The 23,819-nt window shown below is 37.5% G+C and overlaps 1 non-coding gene across 1 annotated transcript; it reads right to left on the bottom strand.

Moving 5' to 3' along the window:
* Window positions 1-1,949: 1,949 nt before the first annotated feature.
* On the bottom strand, window positions 1,950-2,057 carry LOC127742240 (small nucleolar RNA R71). The gene has a single exon (XR_008003428.1). It is a non-coding gene; the product is annotated as a small nucleolar RNA R71 (small nucleolar RNA).
* Window positions 2,058-23,819: the final 21,762 nt, after the last annotated feature.

The following is a 23,819-nucleotide window of genomic DNA, read 5'->3' as shown; positions in this document are numbered from 1 at the left end:
TTAAGAATGAATTCTAGTGTTTCAAGGTGATGTTCTTATCATCACCAAAGCTTATTGATCTTCTTCAATTTAGCTCTTGAATGTAATGTCCTACTGAAGCTTGGCTAGCCATGTCTAATCTCTTTATCTAATTCCTTTAGACTAACATTGCATGATTCCTGGAATTCTTATTAAAAATTTTGAATCTCTTTATTTTCTTCTCCATATGATTTTCGAAAAATCCAAAAAAATTTACAAAATCATTAAAACCAAAAATATTTCTTGTTTGAGTCTAGTGTCTCATTTTAAGTTTGGTGTCAATTGCATGTTTCTGTTCTTCTTGCATTTATCATGTGTCTTCATTGATCTTCAAGTTGTTCTTGATGATTTACTTTCTCTGATCTTTAAATTCTATTGTTTTTTTGTGTTTTGTTGTTTCTCATATGCATTCTCAATTTGTTAGTGTCAGTAGTATACAAACTTCTAAGTTTGATGTCTTGCATGCATTGTTTATTTGATTTTAGTTGCATTTTGATTTTTCCTCATCATTAAAAATCCAAAAAATTTTTAATTTATGTCTTTTCAAGTCAATAATACAGAGAATTGAAGATTCAGAACAATCAGCAGAAGAATTACACAGAAAAAGCTGGGCATTCAAAACGCCCAGTGAAGAAGGAAAACTGGCGATTAAACGCCAGCCAGGGTACCTGGCTGGACGTTTAATGCCCAAAAGGGTAGCATTTTTGGCATTAAACGCCAGGATGTATACCATTCTGGGCGTTTAAACGCCAGGATGTATACCATTCATAATTTTTCAAAATCAAATCTTTTTCAAATCATATCTTTTCAATCATATCTTTTCAAAATCAATTTCTTTCCATTTTCAAAAATACTTGCTAACAATTAATGATTTGATTCAACATTTCAAGAATGTTGCCTTTTCTGTTGAGAAAGGTTTAGTGTTTGAATCATATCTTTTCTTGTTAGTCAAGTCATTAATTTTAAAAACAAATCTTTTTAAACTGTTTTTCAATCATATCTTTTTAAAACATTAACTTTTCAATCATATCTTTTTAATCACACCTTTTTCAAAATAGTTTTCAATCATATCTTTTTAATTTCTAATTTCAAAATATTTTTCAAAAATCACTTGATTTCTTTTCCACTCTTAGTTTTCGAAAATCAATTAGTATTTTTCAAAATATTTTTTAAAATCTTTTTAATTTATTTTCGAAAATTTCTTCCCCTCTTCTCACATCCTTCTATTTATGGACTAACACTATTCCTCAATGCACAATTCGAACTCTATCTTTCCTTGATAAGTTCGAATTTTCTACCTCTTTCTTCTATTTTTCTTTTCCTCTGACACCTCAAGGAATCTCTATACTGTGACATAGAGGATTCCATATTTTCTTGTTCTTTTCTCTTTCATATGAGCAGGAGCAAAGACAAAAGCATTGTTGCTGAGGCTGACCCTGAACCTGAAAGGACCTTGAAGCGAAAGCTAAGAGAAGTTAAAGCACAACTCTCTGTAGAGGACCTAACTGAAATCTTCAAAGAAGAAGACATGGCAGCCGAAAACAACAACAATGCCAACAATGCAAGGAAGGTGCTGGGTGACTTTACTGCACCTACTCCCGACTTCTATGGGAGAAGCATCTCTATCCCTGCCATTGGAGCAAACAACTTTGAGCTTAAGCCTCAATTAGTTTTTCTAATGCAGCAGAATTGCAAGTTCCATGGACTTCCATTGGAAGATCCTCATCAGTTTTTAGCTGAATTCTTGCAAATCTGTGACACTGTCAAGACCAATGGGGTGACCATGAGGTCTACAGACTTATGCTATTCCTTTTTGTTGTAAGAGACAGAGCTCGGATATGGTTGGACTCACAACCTAAAGAAAGCCTGAACTCTTGGGAAAAGCTAGTCAATGCCTTCTTGGCAAAGTTCTTTCCACCCAAAAATTGAGTAAGCTTAGAGTGGAAGTCCAAACCTTCAGACAGAAGGAAGGTGAATCCCTCTATGAAGCTTGGGAAAGATACAAACAATTGATCAGAAAGTGTCCTTCTGACATGCTTTCTGAATGGAGCATCATGGGTATCTTCTTTGATGGTCTGTCTGAACTGTCCAAGATGTCATTGGATAGCTCTGCTGGAGAATCTCTTCATCTGAAGAAGACGCCTGCAGAAGCTCAAGAACTCATTGAAATGGTTGCAAATAACCAATTCATGTACACTTCTGAAAGGAATCCTGTGAACAATGGGACAAATCAGAAGAAAGGAGTTTTTGAGATTGATACTCTAAATGCCATACTGGCTCAGAACAAAATATTGACTCAACAAGTCAATATGATTTCTCAAAGTCTGTCTGGAATGCAAGCTGCACCAGGCAGTACTAAGGACGCTTCATCTGAAGAAGAAGCTTATGATCCTGAGAACCCTTCAATGGAAGAGGTAAATTACCTAGGAGAACCCTATGGTAACACCTATAATTCTTCATAGAAAAATCACCCAAATTTTTCATGGAAGAATCAACAGAGACCTCAACAAGGTTTCAACAACAATAATGGTGGAAGAAACAGGTTTAGCAATGGTAAGCCTTTTCCATCATCTTCTCAGCAGCAGACAGAGAATTCTAAGCAGAGCCACTCTAACTTAGTAACCATGGCCTCTGATCTGATCAAAACCACTCAAAGTTTCATGACTGAAACAAGGTCCTGCATTAGAAACTTGGAGGCACAAGTGGGTCAGCTGAGTAAGAAAGTTACTGAACTCCCTCCTAGTACTCTTCCAAGCAATACCGAAGAGAATCCAAAAGGAGAGTGCAAGGCCATCAACATGGCCGAATTTGGAGAGGAGGAAGAGGCAGTGAACGCCACTGAGGAAAACCTCAATGGACGTCCACTAGCCTTCAATGAGTTCCCTAATGAGGAACCATGGGAATCTGTGGCTCACACTGAGACCATAGAGATTTCATTGGATTTACTTCTGCCATTCATGAGCTCTGATGAGTATTCTTCCTCTGAAGAGGACGAAGATGTCACTGAAGAGCAAGTTGCCAAGTACCTTGGAGCAATCATGAAGCTAAATGACAAGTTATTTGGTAATGAGACTTGGGAGGCTGAACCCCCTTTGCCCACCAAAGAACTGGATGACTTGTCTAGGCAGGAATTACCTCAAAAGAAACAGGACCCTGGGAAGTTCTCAATACCTTGTACAGTAGGCACCATGACCTTCAAGAAGGCTCTGTGTGACCTAGGGTAAAGCATAAACCTCATGCCTCTCTCTGTAATGGAGAAGCTAGGGATCTTTGAGGTGCAAGCTGCAAGAATCTCACTAGAGATGGCAGACAATTCAAGAAAACAAGCCTATGAATGACTGTGACGAGCTTCAAATTCACGATTGTGGGGCGTTAGTGACAGACGCAAAAGAATCACTGGATTCTATTCCGACATGATCGAGAACTGACAGCTGAATAGCCGTGCTGTGACAGAGTGCGTTGAACATTTTCACTGAGAGGATGGGAGGTAGCCACTGACAACGGTGAAACCCTACATACAGCTTGCCATGGAAAGGAGTAAGAAGGGTTGGATGAAGACAGTAGGAAAGTAGAGAGACGGAAGGGACAAAGCATCTCCATACGCTTAACTGAAATTCTCACCAATGAATTACATAAGTATCTCTATCTTTATTTTATGCTTTATTCATAAATCATTCATAACCATTTGAATATGCCTGACTGAGATTTAGAAGATGACCATAGCTCGCTTCATACCAACAATCTCCGTGGGATCGACCCTTACTCGCGTAAGGTTTATTACTTGGACGACCCAGTGCATTTGCTGGTTAGTTGTGCGAAGTTGTGATAAAGAGTTGATACTGCAATTGAGCGTACCATGTTGATGGCGCGATTGATGATCACAATTTCGTGCACCAGGGGGGCACAATAATGTTGTTCCCATAGAAATCAGGGGAGGGAACAGTGAATGAGCCAAGACTTCTCCTAGGTGGCTCATTTGTATTCCGATCCATAATGACTCTTCAGCCTTTTGCATCAAAATCATTTCTGCTTATAAACAAACAGAAGATAAGAAAAGCTAGAAATCTCTACGTCAGAGTACAAAGAATTTCCAGTGAGGTATCCTGTGTAAAAGAAGTAAAACAAACTAGACTGAAAAATTAAACCAAAAATTCAAAAATCAAACAGGAAAATAGACACCAAATTCGAAAATAAACTAAGAAGAAAATAAATCAGGAACAATATAATCAAAATATTAAATTAAAAAATAATGATCAAAAAATAATCAGGGAAAACAATAGAAATTATTAGGGGGACACCAAACTTAATTTCAAAAAGTAAGGAAAATTTATTTAAATAAAATAAATCTAAATTTTTGAAAATTAAATAACAAAAACAAATAAAACTAAAAGCTAAGAATACCTAATCTAAGCAATCAGACAACGGTTAGTTGTCAATCACAGTCAATCTCTGGCAACGTCGCCAAAAAACTTGGTCGCGGATTTTTCATATCCACAAACTAACTGGCAAGTACACCGGGTAGTACCAAGTAATATCTTAGGTGAGTGAGGGTCGGTCCCACGAGGATTGATGGACTGAGCAACTATGGTCGAATGACTCACTTAGTCAGGCTAACCGAGAGTTGTGTTTTGATGGTTATAAAATGCATTAAACAGAAATTCAGAAAGTAAGAAAGCAAATAATAAAAGTGAGGTGAAATCTATAGGAGAAAGTAGTTATGGTTTTGGAGTTGTTTATTCATAGGATTAAGTTTTCTTAGCAACTATTTTAATCATGCAAGATTCATTTCATGGCAAACTGTAATTGACTAAACCCTAATGTTTTAGTGATTTAGTCTTCTCAAATCCAAATCAACCGCTAATGTCTTGGTCACTTAATGTAGATTAGAGGGTTAAGTTCAATTCTAGTTTATGGCCATAAAAACCCTAATTACCCAAAGCTAAGAGGATTATATGTCATGTATACCAATTAGTTCAAGTAATTAGCAATTTAGGAGGAATTTGCTTTCAAGCTGTTGTTCAAGCGAGATAACTCTTTCAAGAATCACAAGAACACATATAGAATAAGGGTTATACTGTCGTTCTACCCAGATTCATAAGATGAAGAACGAAAGCAATCCTTGAAACTGAATGAATATATTAATTAAAATAGAAAAACAATAGTCTTAATCGATAGAAATAAACAGAGCTCCTAATCTTAACCAAGGAGGTTTAGTGGCTTATGCTTCACAGAGAAAACTAGGGTTTAGAAAAGTGCAGAAGTGCGGAAGTGAGAAGCTCCTCCTAAAGGGTGAATCTTTTCCCTTTTATATCTAACGTAATTTGATTTAAAAATAAAATAAAATAATAAATCCTAGACCTTCTTGGTTAAGGTTAGGAAAAACCTATTCCTATTCCATAGACTAAAACCTAGCCATCGGATTTTAAACAGAGTTTTCAGAGGTTTGGAAAAACTGGTGTAATGGTTGATAGTTTAAAAATCGTGCGTATGCATGGTACTGTGCGTACACATCATGGTGTACGTACGCACAACTTGAAAAATCCCTATGGTGTGCTTATGCACATCCCATCGTGCGTACACATGAGTCTCACCAACACTCTGGTCCCTGTNNNNGGTCCCTGTTTTTTTTTTTTTTGCAAAATTGTGTTTTTAAACCCAAACTTCAAACGCGAATAACGTTTTTGTTAAAAATTATTTTTAGTCTCTTCTTTGAAAGTTTATAAACTTCATGGACTCAATTTTTATTCAAAATAAGTTTCACAAAATTTGGGGATCCAGAAGCCAAGTTATGGCTTGCCGAAGCTGGTAAAAAATTATGTTTTCACCAAAACTCAAATCTCAAGTTTTCCAACTTTCCAAATCCAAAACTAACCAAATTCCTAACCAATTCAACACAAAATACACCTACGCAATATCACATACTTTCATTAACTCTATAACATACCAACATTGACAACCATACAATCCATTCAATAAATTCGTCGTAAATATCCCACCAAATTCAACATCAAATCGTCAATCTTTTTTTTCTTCTACACACACACACACACACACACACACACACACACACACACACACATACCATAACTTCTCACACAACTCAACCAAGTCTAAAAAATACCAAAAATATACCTCAACCAATTTATTCAACACTTTCCACTCCAAAATCCACCATACAAAATCAAACAATACTTTTCATCAATCCTCACTAAAAATCAACAATCATCATCTTTTTATAATCAACAAAATCATACTCCAACACATACACAATCATTAAATCCTCATACCACATATACAACTCAATCAATAATTCATTCAGTTCATTCATATCTTAAGGTTCACTAACTTATGTTTTTACGTTACATTATATATTAACTACGAAAAACCAAACCCATACCTTGGCCAATTTCTCTCTAAGCTTAACCACCACCAAAACCTCTTCTTCTCTCAAGTCTCTAACTCTCCAACTCAAATTAGCCACCAAAACTTGATTTCAAGTGTTCCAATTCACCAATTCGATCTCCAATTCAACATAAATTCAATCTAATTCCATATAATTCACTAAAATTAATAAGTAGGGTTCACAAAAGTGACAAACCACAAGGTTTTGAGAATCCTTACCTTATCCATTGATGATTAGGGTAAAACCCAATAATAACCCAGTGCTATATAACACCTAAAACATCAAAAACACAATTTTCTCAATACCCATTAACCAAAAGCTAAATTCAGAGTAAAGGGAAGAACTGCGCATAAAAATCAGAATCCCTTAGTACTTTGTTTAGTTAGAACTGAAGAGAATTTTGAGATGAATGCGTGGCTACAAATAGCTCATCAATCAGAGATCCAAATTGAAAGTTACGAAATATTGAAGTTGGAGGTGATTTTGGGGGTTAGGTTTTCTTCTTCAATCTATCTTCTCAACATGAATAGAAGAATGGAAGGAAAAAAAAACTAAACCAAGTGTTATATATGTTGGGTCTTGGGCTCAAAACAGGCCCAGTCTAACCGGTTTAGCCCGTTAGCCCAATTTTAGGTCAAAACTTTTAAAATTAATGTCGAAATTCATATTTTAAATATTTTTACACTTATAACTTATCAAATTTAATTTTCTAATTTTTTTTGAATAATAATTAATTTATTGATTAATTATTTATTAATTATCCAAAGTTTACAACCATTCCCACAACATTTTTATTCGGTTAACCAAGTGTTTATTTGAAAATTAATCAATTCTATTCATTATATTATCCCTTAATATATTCAAGGATTAAAATTGGTTATTCGACTCTAAACGGAGATTAAAGGGAGTTACAAACTTTTCAGAATGGCTAAATAGTTCAAAAATAACATTTTAGAAAAAATATTGGGGTCGTGCATACGCATGCCTCGTGTATATGCGCGGAACCTGAAACTAGTCTCGCAAGGATTGGGCATCGTGTGTACGCACAGAACCTAGTTCAGCCATCAATTCTGCAAATTCTGAATAATTCAGTTTTAAACACCAATTTTCAAACACCCCTAATGTTTGCTACAAAAATTATTTTTCCTCCATTCTTTGACGATTTTAAAGTAGACATTCTAAATTTTAATTCAAGTTAAATTTTACTCAAATCCAAACTTCGAGCGCCAAGTTATGACCCGTCGAAGTTGGCCAAAATCACTAACTTACCCAAAAAATTTATGCACAATTCATTTTTGTCATTTCTGAAATTCACCTCTTCTAACATCCATAACCCTTAATCTTAGGCATCTTATACACTCAATCATCAATCCCGATCCTTAAATTATATCCTAGCCATTCAAGACCCAAAAGATCCAATTTCCATCAATTAACCATTTCCAATTTACATTAATTAACCAACCAATTCTTATTAATTAACCACTTCCAATTTACATCAATTCCAAGCTCAATATCATACCACAACAAAATCAATGCATATAGCTCAACCATTATACCACAATACAATTAATTTTGCCAAAGTTACCAAAACTTACTCAATCACGGCCTCCAGCCGAAAAACTTATTCAATATGGGTATAACTCGCCAAATCACAACCTCTGGCCCAATTTTCATTCAACCATCAATAGTCAATCAAACCACATAATCATACTAAATCATCTATAATCAATCAAACCACAAATTCACTCAATTATTCAATTAAACCATCATCAATCAACAACATCAATTATTCAACAATATCATAGGTTCTTCTAACCTAGATTTTCACATAGCGTTATATAATGTTTACCCTAAGCCAAAACCCATACTTTCGTTGACGGCCAGTTCCAACCCCTTGATCCTTACCTTTCGGTCAACCCAAGCCTCTACCATGTTCTCCCCAATCAGGCTAACTCAAACCAAGCAAGCCATCACTATCATTCAATCTAATTACATGAACTTTCAAGCATTCACACTTGGGTTTTTTACACAAAATTAGAGAAATAGAGATAAAGAGTTTTCTTACCTTGTTTTACATGCTCTTGGGTTAAAACTCCACTAGAAAATGTGCCTGAGCTTCCCTTAAAGTATCAAAATCATAAACTTCAATACCTCACACTACCAAAATGCAAATTTAGTGAGGAAAACAAAAATGGGTAAGAGTTCTCGCAAGTACTCACTGCAAAAGTTAGATAGAATTGAAGAAGATGATGAGATGAAAGCGTGGCTACAAACGGATCTTCAATTGGAGCTTCGATTTGAGAGAAAAGTGAGATTGAAGAAGGGAATGAATAGTCTTAGGGCTTTGGTTCTCTTTTCTTCTTCCCTTTCTCGTGGCTCTCTCTCACTCTAAAAGGGGAATTGAATGGAATTTCCAAGTGAGGAGCAGGGGGTGAGTTACTTTTTTGGTTAAGTGGGTGAGGGGTATTTTCGTTCTTTTGCCCATGGGCTCCACCTAGGGTCAAAATGTTAAAGATAAATGTTCTAGTGTTTTATTCTAAATTTTTTTAGTCAATCCTACATTTTTATTTTTTTCATACACAGTGCTGGATGAACTTAAGCCTATATAGTTAACTATATTACCGGTATGCATTCTTCCTAAAGGCACACAATTCTATGAAACTCAAACCAATGATGAAAATCAAGTTATTACCACAAATATATTAACTCATAACCTAAATTCTATAGTAGAATTTGATGATCCGTTCATTGAACAACCAAATATTTCTCAAGGTGTATTAGATTCATTAGCTAGAATAGACGTGCATTGATGAGCGGATATTTTATACGCTTTTTGGGGGTATTTGCATATAGTTTTTAGTAGGATTTAGTCACTTTTTAGTATATTTTTATTAGTTTTTGTGAAAAATCATATTTATAGACTTTACTATGAGTTTGTGTATTTTTCTGTGATTTCAGGTATTTTCTAGCTGAAATTGAGGTACCTGAGCAAAAATCTGATTCAGAGGCTGAAAAAGGACTGCAGATGTTGTTGGATTCTGACCTCCCTGCACTCGATGTAAATTTTCTGGTGCTACAGAACTCCAAATGACACGCTCTTAATTGCGTTGGAAAGTAGACATCCAGGGCTTTCCAGTAATATATGATAGTCTATACTTTAAGCGAGTTTTGATGATGTAAATTGGCGTCAAAACACCAGCTCTCTGCCCTTTTCTGGCGTCAAAATGCTAGAACTGGCATAAAAGTTGGAATTAAACGCCCAAACTGGCACCAAAGCTGGCGTTTAACTCTAGGAATAGCCTATGCACATGAAAGCTCCAATGCTCAGCCCAAGCACACACCAAATAGGCCCTAGAAGTGGATTTCTGCACTACCTATCTTAGTTTACTCATTTTTCTGTAAACCTAGGTTGCTAGTTGAGTATAAAAACTACTTTTAGAGATTTATTTTGTACCTCATGATATTTTCACATTTTACATTGTATCTCTATGGCATGAGTCTCTAAACTCCATTGTTGGGGGTGAGGAGCTCTGCTGTGTCTCGATGGATTAATGCAATTACCACTATTTTCTATTCAATCACGCTTGTTTCCATTCTAAGATATTCATTCGCACTTAAATATGATGAATGTGATGATCCATGACACTCACCACCATTATCAACTTATGAACGCGTGCCTGACAACCACCTTCGTTCTATCTTAGATTGAATGTATATCTCTTGGGTTCCTGGTTCACGAATTAGAGTACCTCTCCTGACAACAGAGTGTTCGAATTTGTGCGTCCAGAGTCTTCGTGGTTGGTGCACGAAATTGTGATCATCAATGGTGCCATCAACATGGTACGCTCAATTGCAATCTCAACTCTTTATCACAACTTCGCACAACTAACCAACAAGTGTACTGGGTCGTCCAAGTAATAAACCTTACGCGAGTAAGAGTCGATCCCACGGAGATTGTTGGTATGAAGCAAGCTATGGTCATCTTGTAAATCTCAGTCAGGCAGATTCAAATGGTTATGAATGATTTATGAATAAAGCATAAAATAAAGATAGAGATACTTATGTAATTCATTGGTGAGAATTTCAGATAAGCTTATGGAGATGCTTTGTCCCTTCCGTCTCTCTGCTTTCCTACTGTCTTCATCCAATCCTTCTTACTCCTTTCCATGGCAAGCTGTATGTTGGGCATCACCGTTGTCAATGGCTACAGTCCCGTCCTCTCAGTGAAAATGTTCAACGCGCTCTGTCACAGCACGGCTATTCAGCTGTCGGTTCTCGATCATGTCGGAATAAAATCCAGTGATTCTTTTGCGTCTGTCACTAACGCCCCACAATCGCGAGTTTGAAGCTCGTCACAGTCATTCAATCCTCGAATCCTACTCAGAATACCACAGACAAGGTTTAGACCTTCCGTATTCTCTTGAATGCCACCATCAATTCTAGCTAATACCACGAAGATTCCGGTTAAGAAATCCAAGAGATATCCACTCAATCTAAGGTAGAACGGAGGTGGTTGTCAGGCACACGTTCATAGGTGAGAATGATGATGAGTGTCACGGATCATCACATTCATTAAGTTGAGGAACAAGTGATATCTTAGAACAAGAATAAGATAAATTGAATAGAAGAACAATAGTAATTGTATTAATATTCGAGGTACAGCATAGCTCCACACCTTAATCTATGGCGTGTAGAAACTCCACCGTTGAAAATACATAAGAACAAGGTCTAGGCATGGCCAAATGGCCAGCCTCCCAAAGAGGGTTCAATCATAAAAACATGATCAAAAGACTCAAGTGATCAAAAGACGAAGATACAATAGCAAAAGGTCCTATTTGTAGAGAACTAGTAGCTTAGGGTTTACAAAGATGAGTAAATGACATAAAAATCCACTTCTGGGCCCACTTGGTGTGTGCTTGGGCTGAGCATTGAAGCTTTTCGTGTAGAGACTCTTCTTGGAGTTAAACGCCAGCTTTTGTGCCAGTTTGGGCGTTTAACTCCCATTCTTGTGCCAGTTCCATCGTTTTACGCTAGAATTCTTGAGCTGAGTTGGAACGCTTGTTTGGGCCATCAAATCTCAAGCAAAGTATAGACTATTATACATTGCTGGAAAGCCCAAGATGTCTACTTTCCAAAGCAGTTGAGAGCGCGCCAATTGGGCTTCTGTAGCTTAAGAAAATTTACTTTGAGCGCAGGGAGGTCAGAATCCAACAGCATCTGCAGTCCTTTTCAGCCTCTGAATCAGATTTTTGCTCAGGTCCCTCAATTTCAGCCAGAAAATACCTGAAATCACAGAAAAACACACAAACTCGTAGTAAAGTCCAGAAAAGTGAATTTTAACTAAAAACTAATAAAAATATAAAAAAACTAACTAAAACATACTAAAAATAATGCCAAAATGCGTATAAATTATCCGCTCATCAGTGGTATAAGATAGGATTATTGGCGGCCATTCCTGTGATCTGAAAAGTCTAAACCTTGTCTGTGGTATTTCGAGTAAGATATGGGAAGGGATGACTGTGACGAGCTTCAAACTCGCGAGTGTTGGGTGTAGTGAGAGACGCAAAAGGATCACTGGATTCTATTCCAACATGATTGAGAACCGACAGATGATTAGCCGTGCGGTGACAGCACACATGGACCATTTTCATTGAGAGGATGGAAAGTAGCCATTGACAACGGATGACACCCTATACACAGCTTGCCATGGAAGGAGCCTTGCATGCGTGAAGAAGAAGATAGTAGGAAAGTAGAGATTCAGATGATAGAGCATCTCTAAAACTCCAACCTATTATCCATTATTGAACCACAAGTACCTTTTATTTCATGCTCTTCTATTATATTGCAAACAAAAACCCTTTTCATTATTAATCTCCTGACAAAGAGTTACAAGGTAACCATAGCTTGCTTCAAGCCGCCAATCTCCGTGGGATCGACCCTTACTCACGTAAGGTATTACTTGGACGACCCAGTGCACTTGCTGGTTAGTTGTGCGGAATTGCAAGTGTGATTGCAATTTCGTGCACCAAGTTTTTACCGCCATTGCCGGGGATTGTTCGAGTTTGAACAACTGACGGTTCATCTTGTTGCTTAGATTAGGAAAATTTCATCTTTTGGGTCAGAGTCTTTTATTTTCTTTTCAAAATTTTTCAAAAAAAATAAATTATTATTTTTCTTTTAGATTTTTCTGTTTGAGTCTAGTTGCATGTTTTAAGTTTGGTGTTTTCTTGTTAGTTTTTATTTAAATTCCAAAAATTTATTTTTGGTTTTCTAAAAATTTTAAGTTTGGTGTTTTTTTTATGTTCTTGAGTCCTTCTTGTGTTTTGATCTTAAAATTTTTAAGTTTGGTGTTCCTTGGTGTTTTTCCTCCAATTTTCGAAAATTTTGCATTAAATTAGTCATCAATTTTAAAAATCAAATCTTTTTTTAAATTGTTCTTCAATCATATCTTTTCAATCATATCTTTTTTTCAAAACTTCTATATATAAAATAAATAAAATAAATCCACATCATCTCCCTTTCTCCATCATGGAACTAAGTGGAAATGAACAGTCTAGAAGGAATCTGGGGTCATATGCTAACCCCGCTACTGCTTCATATGGGAGTACTATCTGTATACCCTCCATCAGAGTCAGTAGTTTTGAGTTGAATCCTCAGCTCATTATCATGGTGTAGCAAAATTACCAGTATTCCGGTTTTCCACAGGAAGAACCTACTGAGTTTCTGGCACAGTTCTTACAAATTGCTGACATAGTACCTGATAAGGAAGTAGACCAGAATGTCTACAGATTATTACTATTTCTATTTGCTGTAAAAGACCAAGCTAAGAGGTGGTTAAATAACCAACCTAAGGCCAGCATAAGGACATAGAAACAGCTGTCAAAAAAAATTTCTGAATCAATATTTCTCTCCCAAGAGGATGACATAGCTAAGGCTGGACATCTAATGCTTTAAACAAGAGGATAATGAATCCCTTTACAACGCCTGGGAGAGGTACAGAGAGATGCTGAGGAAATACCCCTCTGAAATGTTTTTAGAATGGGTGCAGTTAGACATTTTCTACTATGGGCTTACAGAAAAAGCTCAGATATCTCTAGACCACTTAGCTGGTGGATCTATACACATGAGAAAGACAATTGAAGAGGCTCAAGAGCTTATAGATACTGTTGCTAGAAATTAGTATCTGTACTTGAGCAGTGAGTCCTCTATGAAGGAAGAGGCTAAAGCAGTATCTACTGGCCTTAGTCCTCCAGAAAAAGTTGCTGAACTCAACCAGCAATTACTTACTCTGACAAAACAGTTAGCAGAATTTAAAGAAATTTTACAAGATACTCGGGATGCTAATAAGAATATGGAAGCACAACTTGACCAGAGAAGACAACAGTTATCTAAACAAGTAACAGAAGAATGTCAAGCTGTTCAATTAAGGAGTGGAAAAATATTAAATACATCAACTTAAAGCAGCAGAAAGTCAAGAAAAGAACAGCTGAAAAGAACAGTTGACAGAGGACAAACAGTATGCTACCCAAAATCCCTCTAAGGACAATAAGAGCCTAGAGAGGAAGGATTCTGGCATTTAAATGCCAGAAAAGGGTGACAAACTAGCATTGAACGCCCAGTGGACGCCCAGTTCTGGCGTTCAAACGCCAGAAAAGGGTGAAAAGTTGGCGTCAAACGCCAATTCCATGTTCAATTCTGGCGTCAAAACGCCAGAACAGGGTAGGAATCTGGCGTTAAATGCCAATCCAACACCTAATCCTGGCGTTCAAACGCCAGTAAGGGATGAGACACCTACAAGTGCTGATAATAACTCCCTCAAGAAGGCGTCTCAGCCTGCTTCTGTAGGAAATAAACCTGCAGCAACCAAAGTTGAAGAATATAAAGCCAAAATACCTTATCCTCAAAAACTCCGCCAAGCGGAACAAGATAAGCAATTTGCCCACTTTGTAGACTATCTCAGGACTCTTGAAATAAAGATTCCGTTTGCAGAAGCACTTGAGCAAATACCTTCCTATGCTAAGTTCATGAAAGAGATCTTAAGCCATAAGAAGGATTGGAGAGAAACTGAAAAAGTTTTTCTTACTGAGGAATGCAGTGCATTCATTCTAAAGAGCTTACCAAAAAAGCTTAAGGACTCCGAAAGCTTTATGATACCATGCACATTAGAGGGAATTTGTACCAAGACAGCTCTATGTGATCTTGGGGCAAATATCAACCTAATCCCTACATCCACTATCAGATTGCTTGATTTGACAGAAGAGATCAAACCAACCCGGATCTATCTTCAACTTGCTGATGGCTCCATTAAATACCCATCAGGCATAATTGAAGACATGATTGTCAAAGTTGGGCCATTTGTCTTCCCCACTGACTTTGTAGTGTTGGAAATGTTGGAGCACAAGAGTGCAACTCTCATTCTAGGAAGACCTTTCCTAGCAACTGGCCGAACTCTCATTGATGTTCAAAAAGGAGAAGTGACCCTGAGAGTCAATGAAGATGAGTTTAAGTTGAATGCTGTCAAACCTATGCAGCATCCATACACACCAAAAGACTGCATGAAAGTTGATCTTATTGACTCTCTGGTAGAAGAAGTCAATATGACTGAAAATCTCGAATCAGAGCTAGAGGATATATTTAAAGATGTTCAGCCTGATCTAGAGGAGCCAGATGAATTAGAAGAACCTCTGAAAACTCCTCAATTAGAGGAAAAGCCCCCCAAACCAGAGCTCAAACCACTGCCACCATCCCTGATATATACATTTCTGGAAGAAGACAACACTTTTCCTGTGATCATAAGCTCTACTTTAAAGCCACAGGAAGAGGAAGCGCTGATTCAAGTGCTAAGGACACACAAGACAGCTCTTGGGGTGGTCCATAAGTGATCTTAAGGGCATTAGCCAAGCCAGATGCATGCACAAGATTCTCTTGGAGGATAATGCTAAGCCAGTGGTTCAACCACAAAGGCGGCTGAAATCCAGCCATGAAGGAAGTGGTGTAGAAAGAGGTCACTAAATTATTAGAGGCTGAGATTATTTATCCAATTTCTGATAGTCCCTGGGTAAGCCCTGTCCAAGTCATCCCCAAGAAAGGAGGCATGACAGTAGTTCATAATGAGAAAAATGAACTAGTTCCCACAAGAACAGTTACAGGGTGGCGCATGTGTATTGACTACAAAAGACTCAATACAGCCACTAGAAAGAATCATTTTCCTTTACCATTCATAGACCAGATTCTAGAAAGACTAGCAGGTCATGATTATTACTGATTTTTGGATGGCTATTAAGGCTACAACCAAATTGCAGTAGATCCTCAGGATCAAGAGAAAACAGCATTCACATGCCCATCTGGAGTATTTGCCTACAGAAGGATGCCATTTGGGCTGTGTAATGCACCTGCAACCTTTCAGAGATGCATGCTCTCTATTTTCTCTGATATGGTGGGGAAATTTCTGGAAGTCTTCATGGATGACTTCTCAGTATATGGAGACTCATTCAGCTCATGTCTTGATCACTTGACACTTGTTCTAAAAAGGTGCCAAGAGACTAACCTGGTTTAAAACTGGGAAAAATGTCACTTTATGGTGACTGAAGGGATTGTCCTTGGGCACAAGATTTCAAACAGAGGAATAGAGGTGGATCAAGCTAAGGTAGAGGTAATTGAAAAATTACCAACACCTGCCAATGTTAAGGCAATCAGAAGCTTTCTAGGGCATGCATGATTCTATAGGAGGTTTATAAAGGATTTTTCAAAAATCGCAAAACCTCTAAGTAATCTTCTAGCTATTGACATGCCATTTATATTTGACACAGAGTGTCTGTAGGTGTTTGAGACCCTGAAAGCCAAGCTGGTTACAGCACCAGTCATTTCTGCACCAAACTGGACATTACCATTTGAACTAATATGTGATGCCAGTAACCATGCCGTTGGTGCAGTATTGGGACAAAGGCATGACAAACTTCTGCATGTCATCTACTATGCCAGCCGTGTTCTAAATGATGCACAGAAGAATTACACAACCACAGAAAAGGAATTGCTTGCAGTGGTTTATGCTATTAACAAGTTCAGATCCTATTTAGTAGGATCAAAGGTGATTGTGTACACTGACCATGCTGCTCTTAAATATCTACTCACAAAGCAGGATTCAAAACCTAGGCTCATAAGGTGGGTATTGCTTCAGCAAGAGTTTGATATAGAAATAAGAGACAGAAAAGGGACAGAAAACCAAGTAGCAGATCACATATCCCGGATAGAACCAGTAGAAGGGGCGTCCCTCCCCATTACTGAGATCTCTGATGAGCAACTCCTTGCCATTTAGGAAGTACCATGGTTTGCAGACATTACAAACTATAAGGCTGCAAGGTTCATACCCAAGGAGTACAGCAGGCAACAAACAAAAAAACTAATTTCTGATGTAAAGTACTACTTGTGGGATGAACCATATCTCTTTAAGAGATGCGCAGACGGAATAATCCGTGGATGTGTGCCTAGAGAAGAAGCGCAGAGGATCCTTTGGCATTGCCATGGATCACAGTATGGAGGACATTTCGGAAGTGAGCGAACAGCCACAAAAGTCCTCCAATGCGGCTTCTACTGGCCTACTCTCTATAAAGACTCCCGAGAGTTTGTACGGAACTGTGATAGTTGCCAGAGAGCTGGTAATCTGCCTCATGGTTACACCATGCCTCAGCAAGGGATCTTAGAGATTGAATTGTTTGACGTATGGGGTATTGACTTCATGGGACCGTTCTCACCTTCATACTCAAACACTTATATTCCGGTGGCAGTGGACTATGTATCTAAATGGGTAGAGGCAATTGCAACACCCACTAATGATACTAAAATAGTGATAAAGTTCCTCCAGAAACACATCTTCAGTAGATTTGGTGTCCCTAGAGTATTAATTAGTGATGGAAGCACTCATTTCTACAATAAACAACTTTACTCTGCCATGGTCCGGTATAGAATTAGCCACAAGGTGGAAACTCCGTATCTTCCACAGACAAATGGGCAAGTTGAGGTCTCTAATAGAGAACTAAAGAGGATCCTGGAAAGGACTGTAATGGCCCGTAGAAAGGATTGGGCAAAAAGCTTTGATGATGCTCTGTGGGCATACAGAACAGCATTCAAGATTCCTATAGGAACTTCTCCATACCAACTTGTGTATGGTAAGGCCTATCATTTGCCCATGGAATTGGAACACAAGGCCTACTAGGCAACCAGATTCATAAACCTTGATGCTAAATTAGCTGTAGAGAAAAGAAAGAGCCAATAAGTCATAGAGTGAAAGAGAATTTGAGAATAAAAAAGAAATTTGATTTAATTACACTGAAATGTACAAATATTTTTATCTAGTTACTGCTTTAGTTTGTCCGCTCTCAATTCCCTCCGTTAATGTCTATTCTCTTCACTCTTTGTGCTTCCTTCAATCTTCTGCGATTTCTAGATTTGTTGTTTGTTGATTTTCATTCCGTGCTTCGGCTTCATTTCTTTTTTGTCGCTCTTACAGATTTTACCACACAAGAGAGTTCCCGTCCGTCTGAAGATATATTCATATTGTTCATGTGTTTAGTAAAATGATGATCATCTTTCAATCAACAAAAATATTAACTATCCTTCCTTTATAATTCTCTTGTCAAAGGCAAGTGTCCAATACTTTCCCTTTCCCATGCCAGCACAGAATACAACAAAAATATTAACTATCCTTCCGGTAAGTTTTTTTATTTTGGTTCTTTTTTCTGAAGAAGTTTCGGTTCGGTGGGTTGTTGCATTTTAATTGACTTGTTTAACAAACACATGCTTGTGATTCTGCAAAAATTTTTTGCTCAAAATTTTTTGCTCCAGTTGAATAAACTAGAGGAGTTCAGGCTCAATGCTTTTGAAAATACAAAAATTTACAAGGAGAAAGCAAAAAGATGGCATGACAAGAAATTGTCATCCAGAGTCTTTGAACCAGGACAAAAGGTCCTGCTATTCAACTCTAGACTCAGATTATTCCCTGGGAAATTAAAATCCCGGTGGAGGGGACCATATGTGATTACAAGTGTGTCACCATATGGATATGTGGAGCTTCAAGATACTGACTCTGATAAAAGATTCATTGTTAATGGACAAAGAGTCAAACACTATCTTGAAAGAAATATTGAGCAAGAGTGCTCAAAACTGAGACTAGAATAACATTCAGTGATGTCCAGCTAAAGACAATAAAGAAGCACTTGCTGGGAGGCAACCCAGCCATTGGTTAAGCATATATTTTTTTTTAGTAATGATAAGAGTTTGATACAAAATTTATCTTCTATTACAGGAGTTCACAGAGTTACAGAAGAATTCAGAGCGGAAAATAGAGAAAAGATGCTCACTAGCAGAAGAACGCCAGTAAGGAGCATTTTTGGGCGTTAAACGCCAGAATGGGTGCCATTCTGGGCGTTTAACGCCAGACTTGCAGCATCCTAGGCATTTAGAAAAACACCCAGTGACAAAGGAATTCCGGCATTTAAACGCCAGCCAGGGTACCTGGTTGGGCATTTAAACACCCAGTAAGAAAGGAAAACTAGTGTTTAAACACCAGCCAGGGTACCTGGCTGGGCGTTTAAACGCCCAAAACCGGCAACAATTGGGCGTTAAATGCCCAAAACATGCTACTCCTGGGCGTTTAACGCCAGGAACAGGGAGGGGAGGAGGTTCTTGTTCCCAACTCAGATTTTTTTCAAATTTTAATATTTCTTTCCACCTTTCTTGCATGAACATGTTACAAATCCTGATCTTTCAATTTCAATTTCAAAAATTTCTTAATCCTAAAAATAATTTTCTATTTCTTTCAAAATCTTTGGCAAAACTCATATATCTTTTTAATTTCTTTTTAAATCTTTTCCAAAAATGCATATATCTTTTTAAACTCGTTCCAAATCTTTTTCAACCCATCACACTATCTTTTCAAAATTAGATTTATCTTTTTCAAATTTCTCTCTTATCTTTTCAATTTTAAAAATAAATCTTTTGCATATCATAACTATCTTTTTACAAATCATATCTTCTATCATATCTTTTTCAAAATTTTTGAACCCACCCCTCTCCCCTTTATATTCCCATTCGGCCATCCCCTTTCCTCCACCATTCGAAATTGTCTCTCCCTCTCTTCCTCTCCTTTCCTTTCTTTTTGCTTGAGGACAAGCAAACCTCTAAGTTTGGTGTGCTTTTTGTGATCACTGAGCCAAGACTCACCAAGAACGTGGCCCCCATGGAAAAACAAACCACCTCAAGAGGCAAGAAAGAGAATATTCCAAAACCACTTTGGAAGCAAGAGAGGTTCTTTACCAAAGAACATGTAGACCATTATTATAAAATAATGGGTCTGAGGTCAGTGATCCCGAAAGTTAAATTTGATCTGAAAGAAGGTGAATATCCGGATATCCAAGAGCAAATTCAAAACAGAGGCTGGGAAATCCTAGCTAATCCTGAGACAAAGGTGGAAAGAAACATGGTTCAGGAATTCTACTCAAATCTGTGGCAAACAGATAAACAAAGAATGTTTGGAACCACTTTCTATACCTTCCGAACTATGGTCAGAGGGAAGATTATCACTTCCACCATGACAGTATAAGAGAGATCTTCAAGCTTCCTCAACTACAAGATGACCCGGAATCCTTTAATAGGAGAATTGTGAATCAAGATAAGCGCTTGGACCAAGTTCTAGAGGACATATGCATCCCTGGAGCCAAGTGGGTAACCAACACAAAGAATGTCCCAATTCAACTCAAGAGAGGGGATCTCAAACCAGTTGCTAAAGGCTGGCTGGATTTTATTGGGTGTTCCATACTATCCACCAGCAACTGCTCTGAGGTCACTGTTAAAAGAGCAGTGATGATCCATTGCTTTATGATGGAAACAAAGTGGAAGTTCATCATCTGATTGCTTGTGAGATTTATACAATTGCAAACAAGAACTCCACTGAAGCCAAATTGGCATACCCAAGCTTGATTTCTCTGTTATGTAAAAATGCTAGAGTAAGAATGGGAGTAGATGAGTATATCTCAGTTGATCTCCCAATCACAAAAAAGTCAATAGAAGGGCAACAAGTGCAAGACATTCCCATCAAAAGGAGGGTGCAAGAGTTCCTCCCAGAAATCTCACAGATTGACTATTGAAACCGCTTAGAAGCATCTATTACCAAGCTACAAGAAGCTATGGATCAAATGAAAGAAGAATAGCAAAATCAAAATAGCATGCTATGCAAGCTGCTTAAGGAACAGGAGAAGCAAGGGCGTGATCTGCAGGAGCTGAAGCCCCGGAAGCTACCTCTTGAAGGGCCAGACACCCTATAGAATGAAGGAGCATCCACCTCCCAAAATAAAAGTTGTTGAGTCCTAATCTTAACTTTGTGATAACTCTTCTGTTAGAAATCTATTTTTTAGAGTCATAGGAATAGTAGTAATTAGTGTCCTTATTTTTTATTTTTAATTTTATCCCCAAGTAAGCTATAATTTATTTTTCTCATCATCATTAAACATGAATAAAATAGCAGATTTTTAGAATAAGGAAGCAATTTTATTTTCGAGTTCTTAATAAGAAAAATTCAAATTATTTATATGTGGTGACAATACTCTTTATTCTCTGAATGAATGCTTGAACAGTGCATAAATTTTGATGGTGAAGTTTATGAATGTTAAAATTATTGGCTCTTGAAAGAATGATGAAAAAAAAAAGAAATGTTGTTGATAATCTGAAAAATCATAGAATTGATTCTTGAAGCAAGAGAAAGCAGTGAAGAACAAATCAAAAAAAAGAGAAAAAAAGAAGAAAGCAAGCAGAAAAAGCCAATAACCCTTTAAACCAAAAGGCAAGGGTGAAGAGGATCCAAGGTTTTGAGCATCAATGGATAGGAGGGCCTACAAGCATAAAATCATGGCCTAAGCAGCTGAATCAAGCTGTCCCTAACCATGTGCTTGTGGCATGCGTCCAAGTGAAAATCTTAAGACTAAGTGGTTAAAGTCGTGATCCAACACAAAAAGAGTGTGCTTAAGAACTCTGGACACCTCTGACTAGGGACTTTAGCAAAGTTGAGTCACAATCTGAAAAGGTTCACTCAGTTATGTGTCTGTGGCATTTATGTATTCGGTGGTAATACTGGAAAACATAATGCTTAGGGCCACGACCAAGACTCATAAAGTAGCTGTGTTCAAGAATCAACATGCTAAACTAGGAGAATCAATAACACTATTTGAATTTAGAGTTCCTATAGATGCCAGTCATTCATAACTTCAAAGGATAAATGGAGATGCCAAAACTATTCAGAAGCAAAAAGCTACTAGTCCCGCTCATCTAATTAGAATTTGAGCTTCATGTACACTCTGAGATGCTATTGCCTCTTGATTTTCATTTTTGGCCTATTTCATTCATCTAGTTGCTTGAAGATAAGCAACAGTTTAAGTTTGGTGTTGTGATGAGTGGATATTTTATACGTTTTTTGGGGGTATTTTCATATAGTTTTTAGTAGGAATTAGCCACTTTTTAGTATATTTTTATTAGTTTTTGTGCAAAAATCATATTTCTGGACTTTACTATGAGTTTGTGTGTTTTTCTGTGATTTTAGGTATTTTCTGGCTGAAATTGAGGGACCTGAGCAAAAATCTGATTCAGAGGCTGAAAAAGGACTGCAGATGTTGTTGGATTCTGACCTCCCTGCACTCGAAGTAGATTTTCTGGAGCTACAGAACTCCAAATGGCGCGCTCCCAATTTTGTTGGAAAGTAGACATCCAGGACTTTTCAGAAATATATAATAGTCCATACTTTGAGTGAGTTTTGACAACATAAATTGGCATCAAAACGCCAGCTCTCTGCCCTTTTCTGGCGTCAAAACGCCAGAACTGGCATAAAAGTTGGAGTTAAACGTCCAAACTGGCACCAAAGCTGGCGTTTAACTGCAAGAATAGCCTATGCATATGAAAGCTCCAATGCTTAGCCCAAGCACACACCAAGTGGGCCCTATAAGTGGATTTTTACACTACTTATCTTAGTTTACTCATTTTCTGTAAACCTAGGTTACTAGTTGAGTATAGAAACTACATTTAGAGATTTATTTTGTACCTCATAACATTTTCACATTTTATATTGTATCTCTACGGCATGAGTCTCTAAAATCCATTGTTGGGGGGTGAGGAGCTCTGCTGTGTCTCGATGGATTAATGCAATAACCATTGTTTTCTATTCAATCACGCTTGTTTCCATTCTAAGATATTCATTCGCACTTAAACAAGATGAATGTGATGATCTGTGACACTCATCACTATTCTCAACTTATGATTGCGTACCTAACAACCACCTCTATTCTATCTTAGATTGAATGTATATCTCTTGGGTTCCTGGTTCACGAATTTGAGTACCTCTCTTGACAACAGAGTGTTTGAATTCGTGCATCCAGAGTTTTCGTGGTATAAGCTAGGATTATTGGTGGCAATTCCTAAGATCCGGAAAGTCTAAACCTTGTTTGTGGTATTCTGAGTAGGATCTGGGAAGGGATGACTGTGACGAGCTTCAAACTCGCGAGTGTTGGGCATAGTGACAGACGCAAAAGGATCACTGGATTCTATTCCAACATGATCGAGAACTGATGAGCGGATAATTTGTACGCTTTTTGGCATTGTTTTTAGTATGTTTTTAGTAAGATCTAGTTAGTTTTTAGTATATTTTTATTAGTTTTTAGTTAAAATTCACTTTTCTGGACTTTACTATGAGTTTGTGTGTTTTTCTGTGATTTCATGTATTTTCTGGCTGAAATTGAGGGACTTGAGCAAAAATCTGATTCAGAGACTAAAAAGGACTGCAGATGCTGTTGGATTCTGACCTCCCTTGCTTCATTGCTCAGCCCAAGCACACACCAAGTGGGCCCGGAAGTGAATTTTTATGTCATTTACTCATCTTTGTAAACCCTAGGCTACTAGTTCTCTATAAGTAAGACTTTTTACTATTGTATTTTCATCTTTAGATCCTTTGATCATCTTTGAATCTTTGAATCTTTTGATCACGTTTTGGGGGCTGGCCTCTCGGCCATGCCTAGACCTTGTTCTTATGTATTTTCAACGGTGGAGTTTCTACACACCATAGATTAAGGTGTGGAACTCTGCTGTACCTCGAGTATTAATGCAATTACTATTGTTCTTCTATTCAATTCTGCTTGTTCTTGTTCTAAGATATCACTTGTTCTTCAACTTGATGAATGTGATGATCCGTGACACTCATCATCATTCTCACCTATGAATGTGTGCCTGACAACCACCTCCGTTCTACCTTAGATTGGATGGATATCTCTTGGATTCTTTAACCGGAATCTTCGTGGTATAAGCTAGAATTGATGGCGGCATTCAAGAGAATCCGGAAGGTCTAAACCTTGTCTGTGATATTCTG

The sequence above is a fragment of the Arachis duranensis genome, chromosome 9, assembly GCF_000817695.3.
Source record: "Arachis duranensis cultivar V14167 chromosome 9, aradu.V14167.gnm2.J7QH, whole genome shotgun sequence".
Classification (NCBI taxonomy): Eukaryota; Viridiplantae; Streptophyta; class Magnoliopsida; order Fabales; family Fabaceae; genus Arachis; species Arachis duranensis.
Note: the sequence above shows the minus strand (reverse complement) of the source record. Positions and strands in the feature narration are given on the sequence as shown.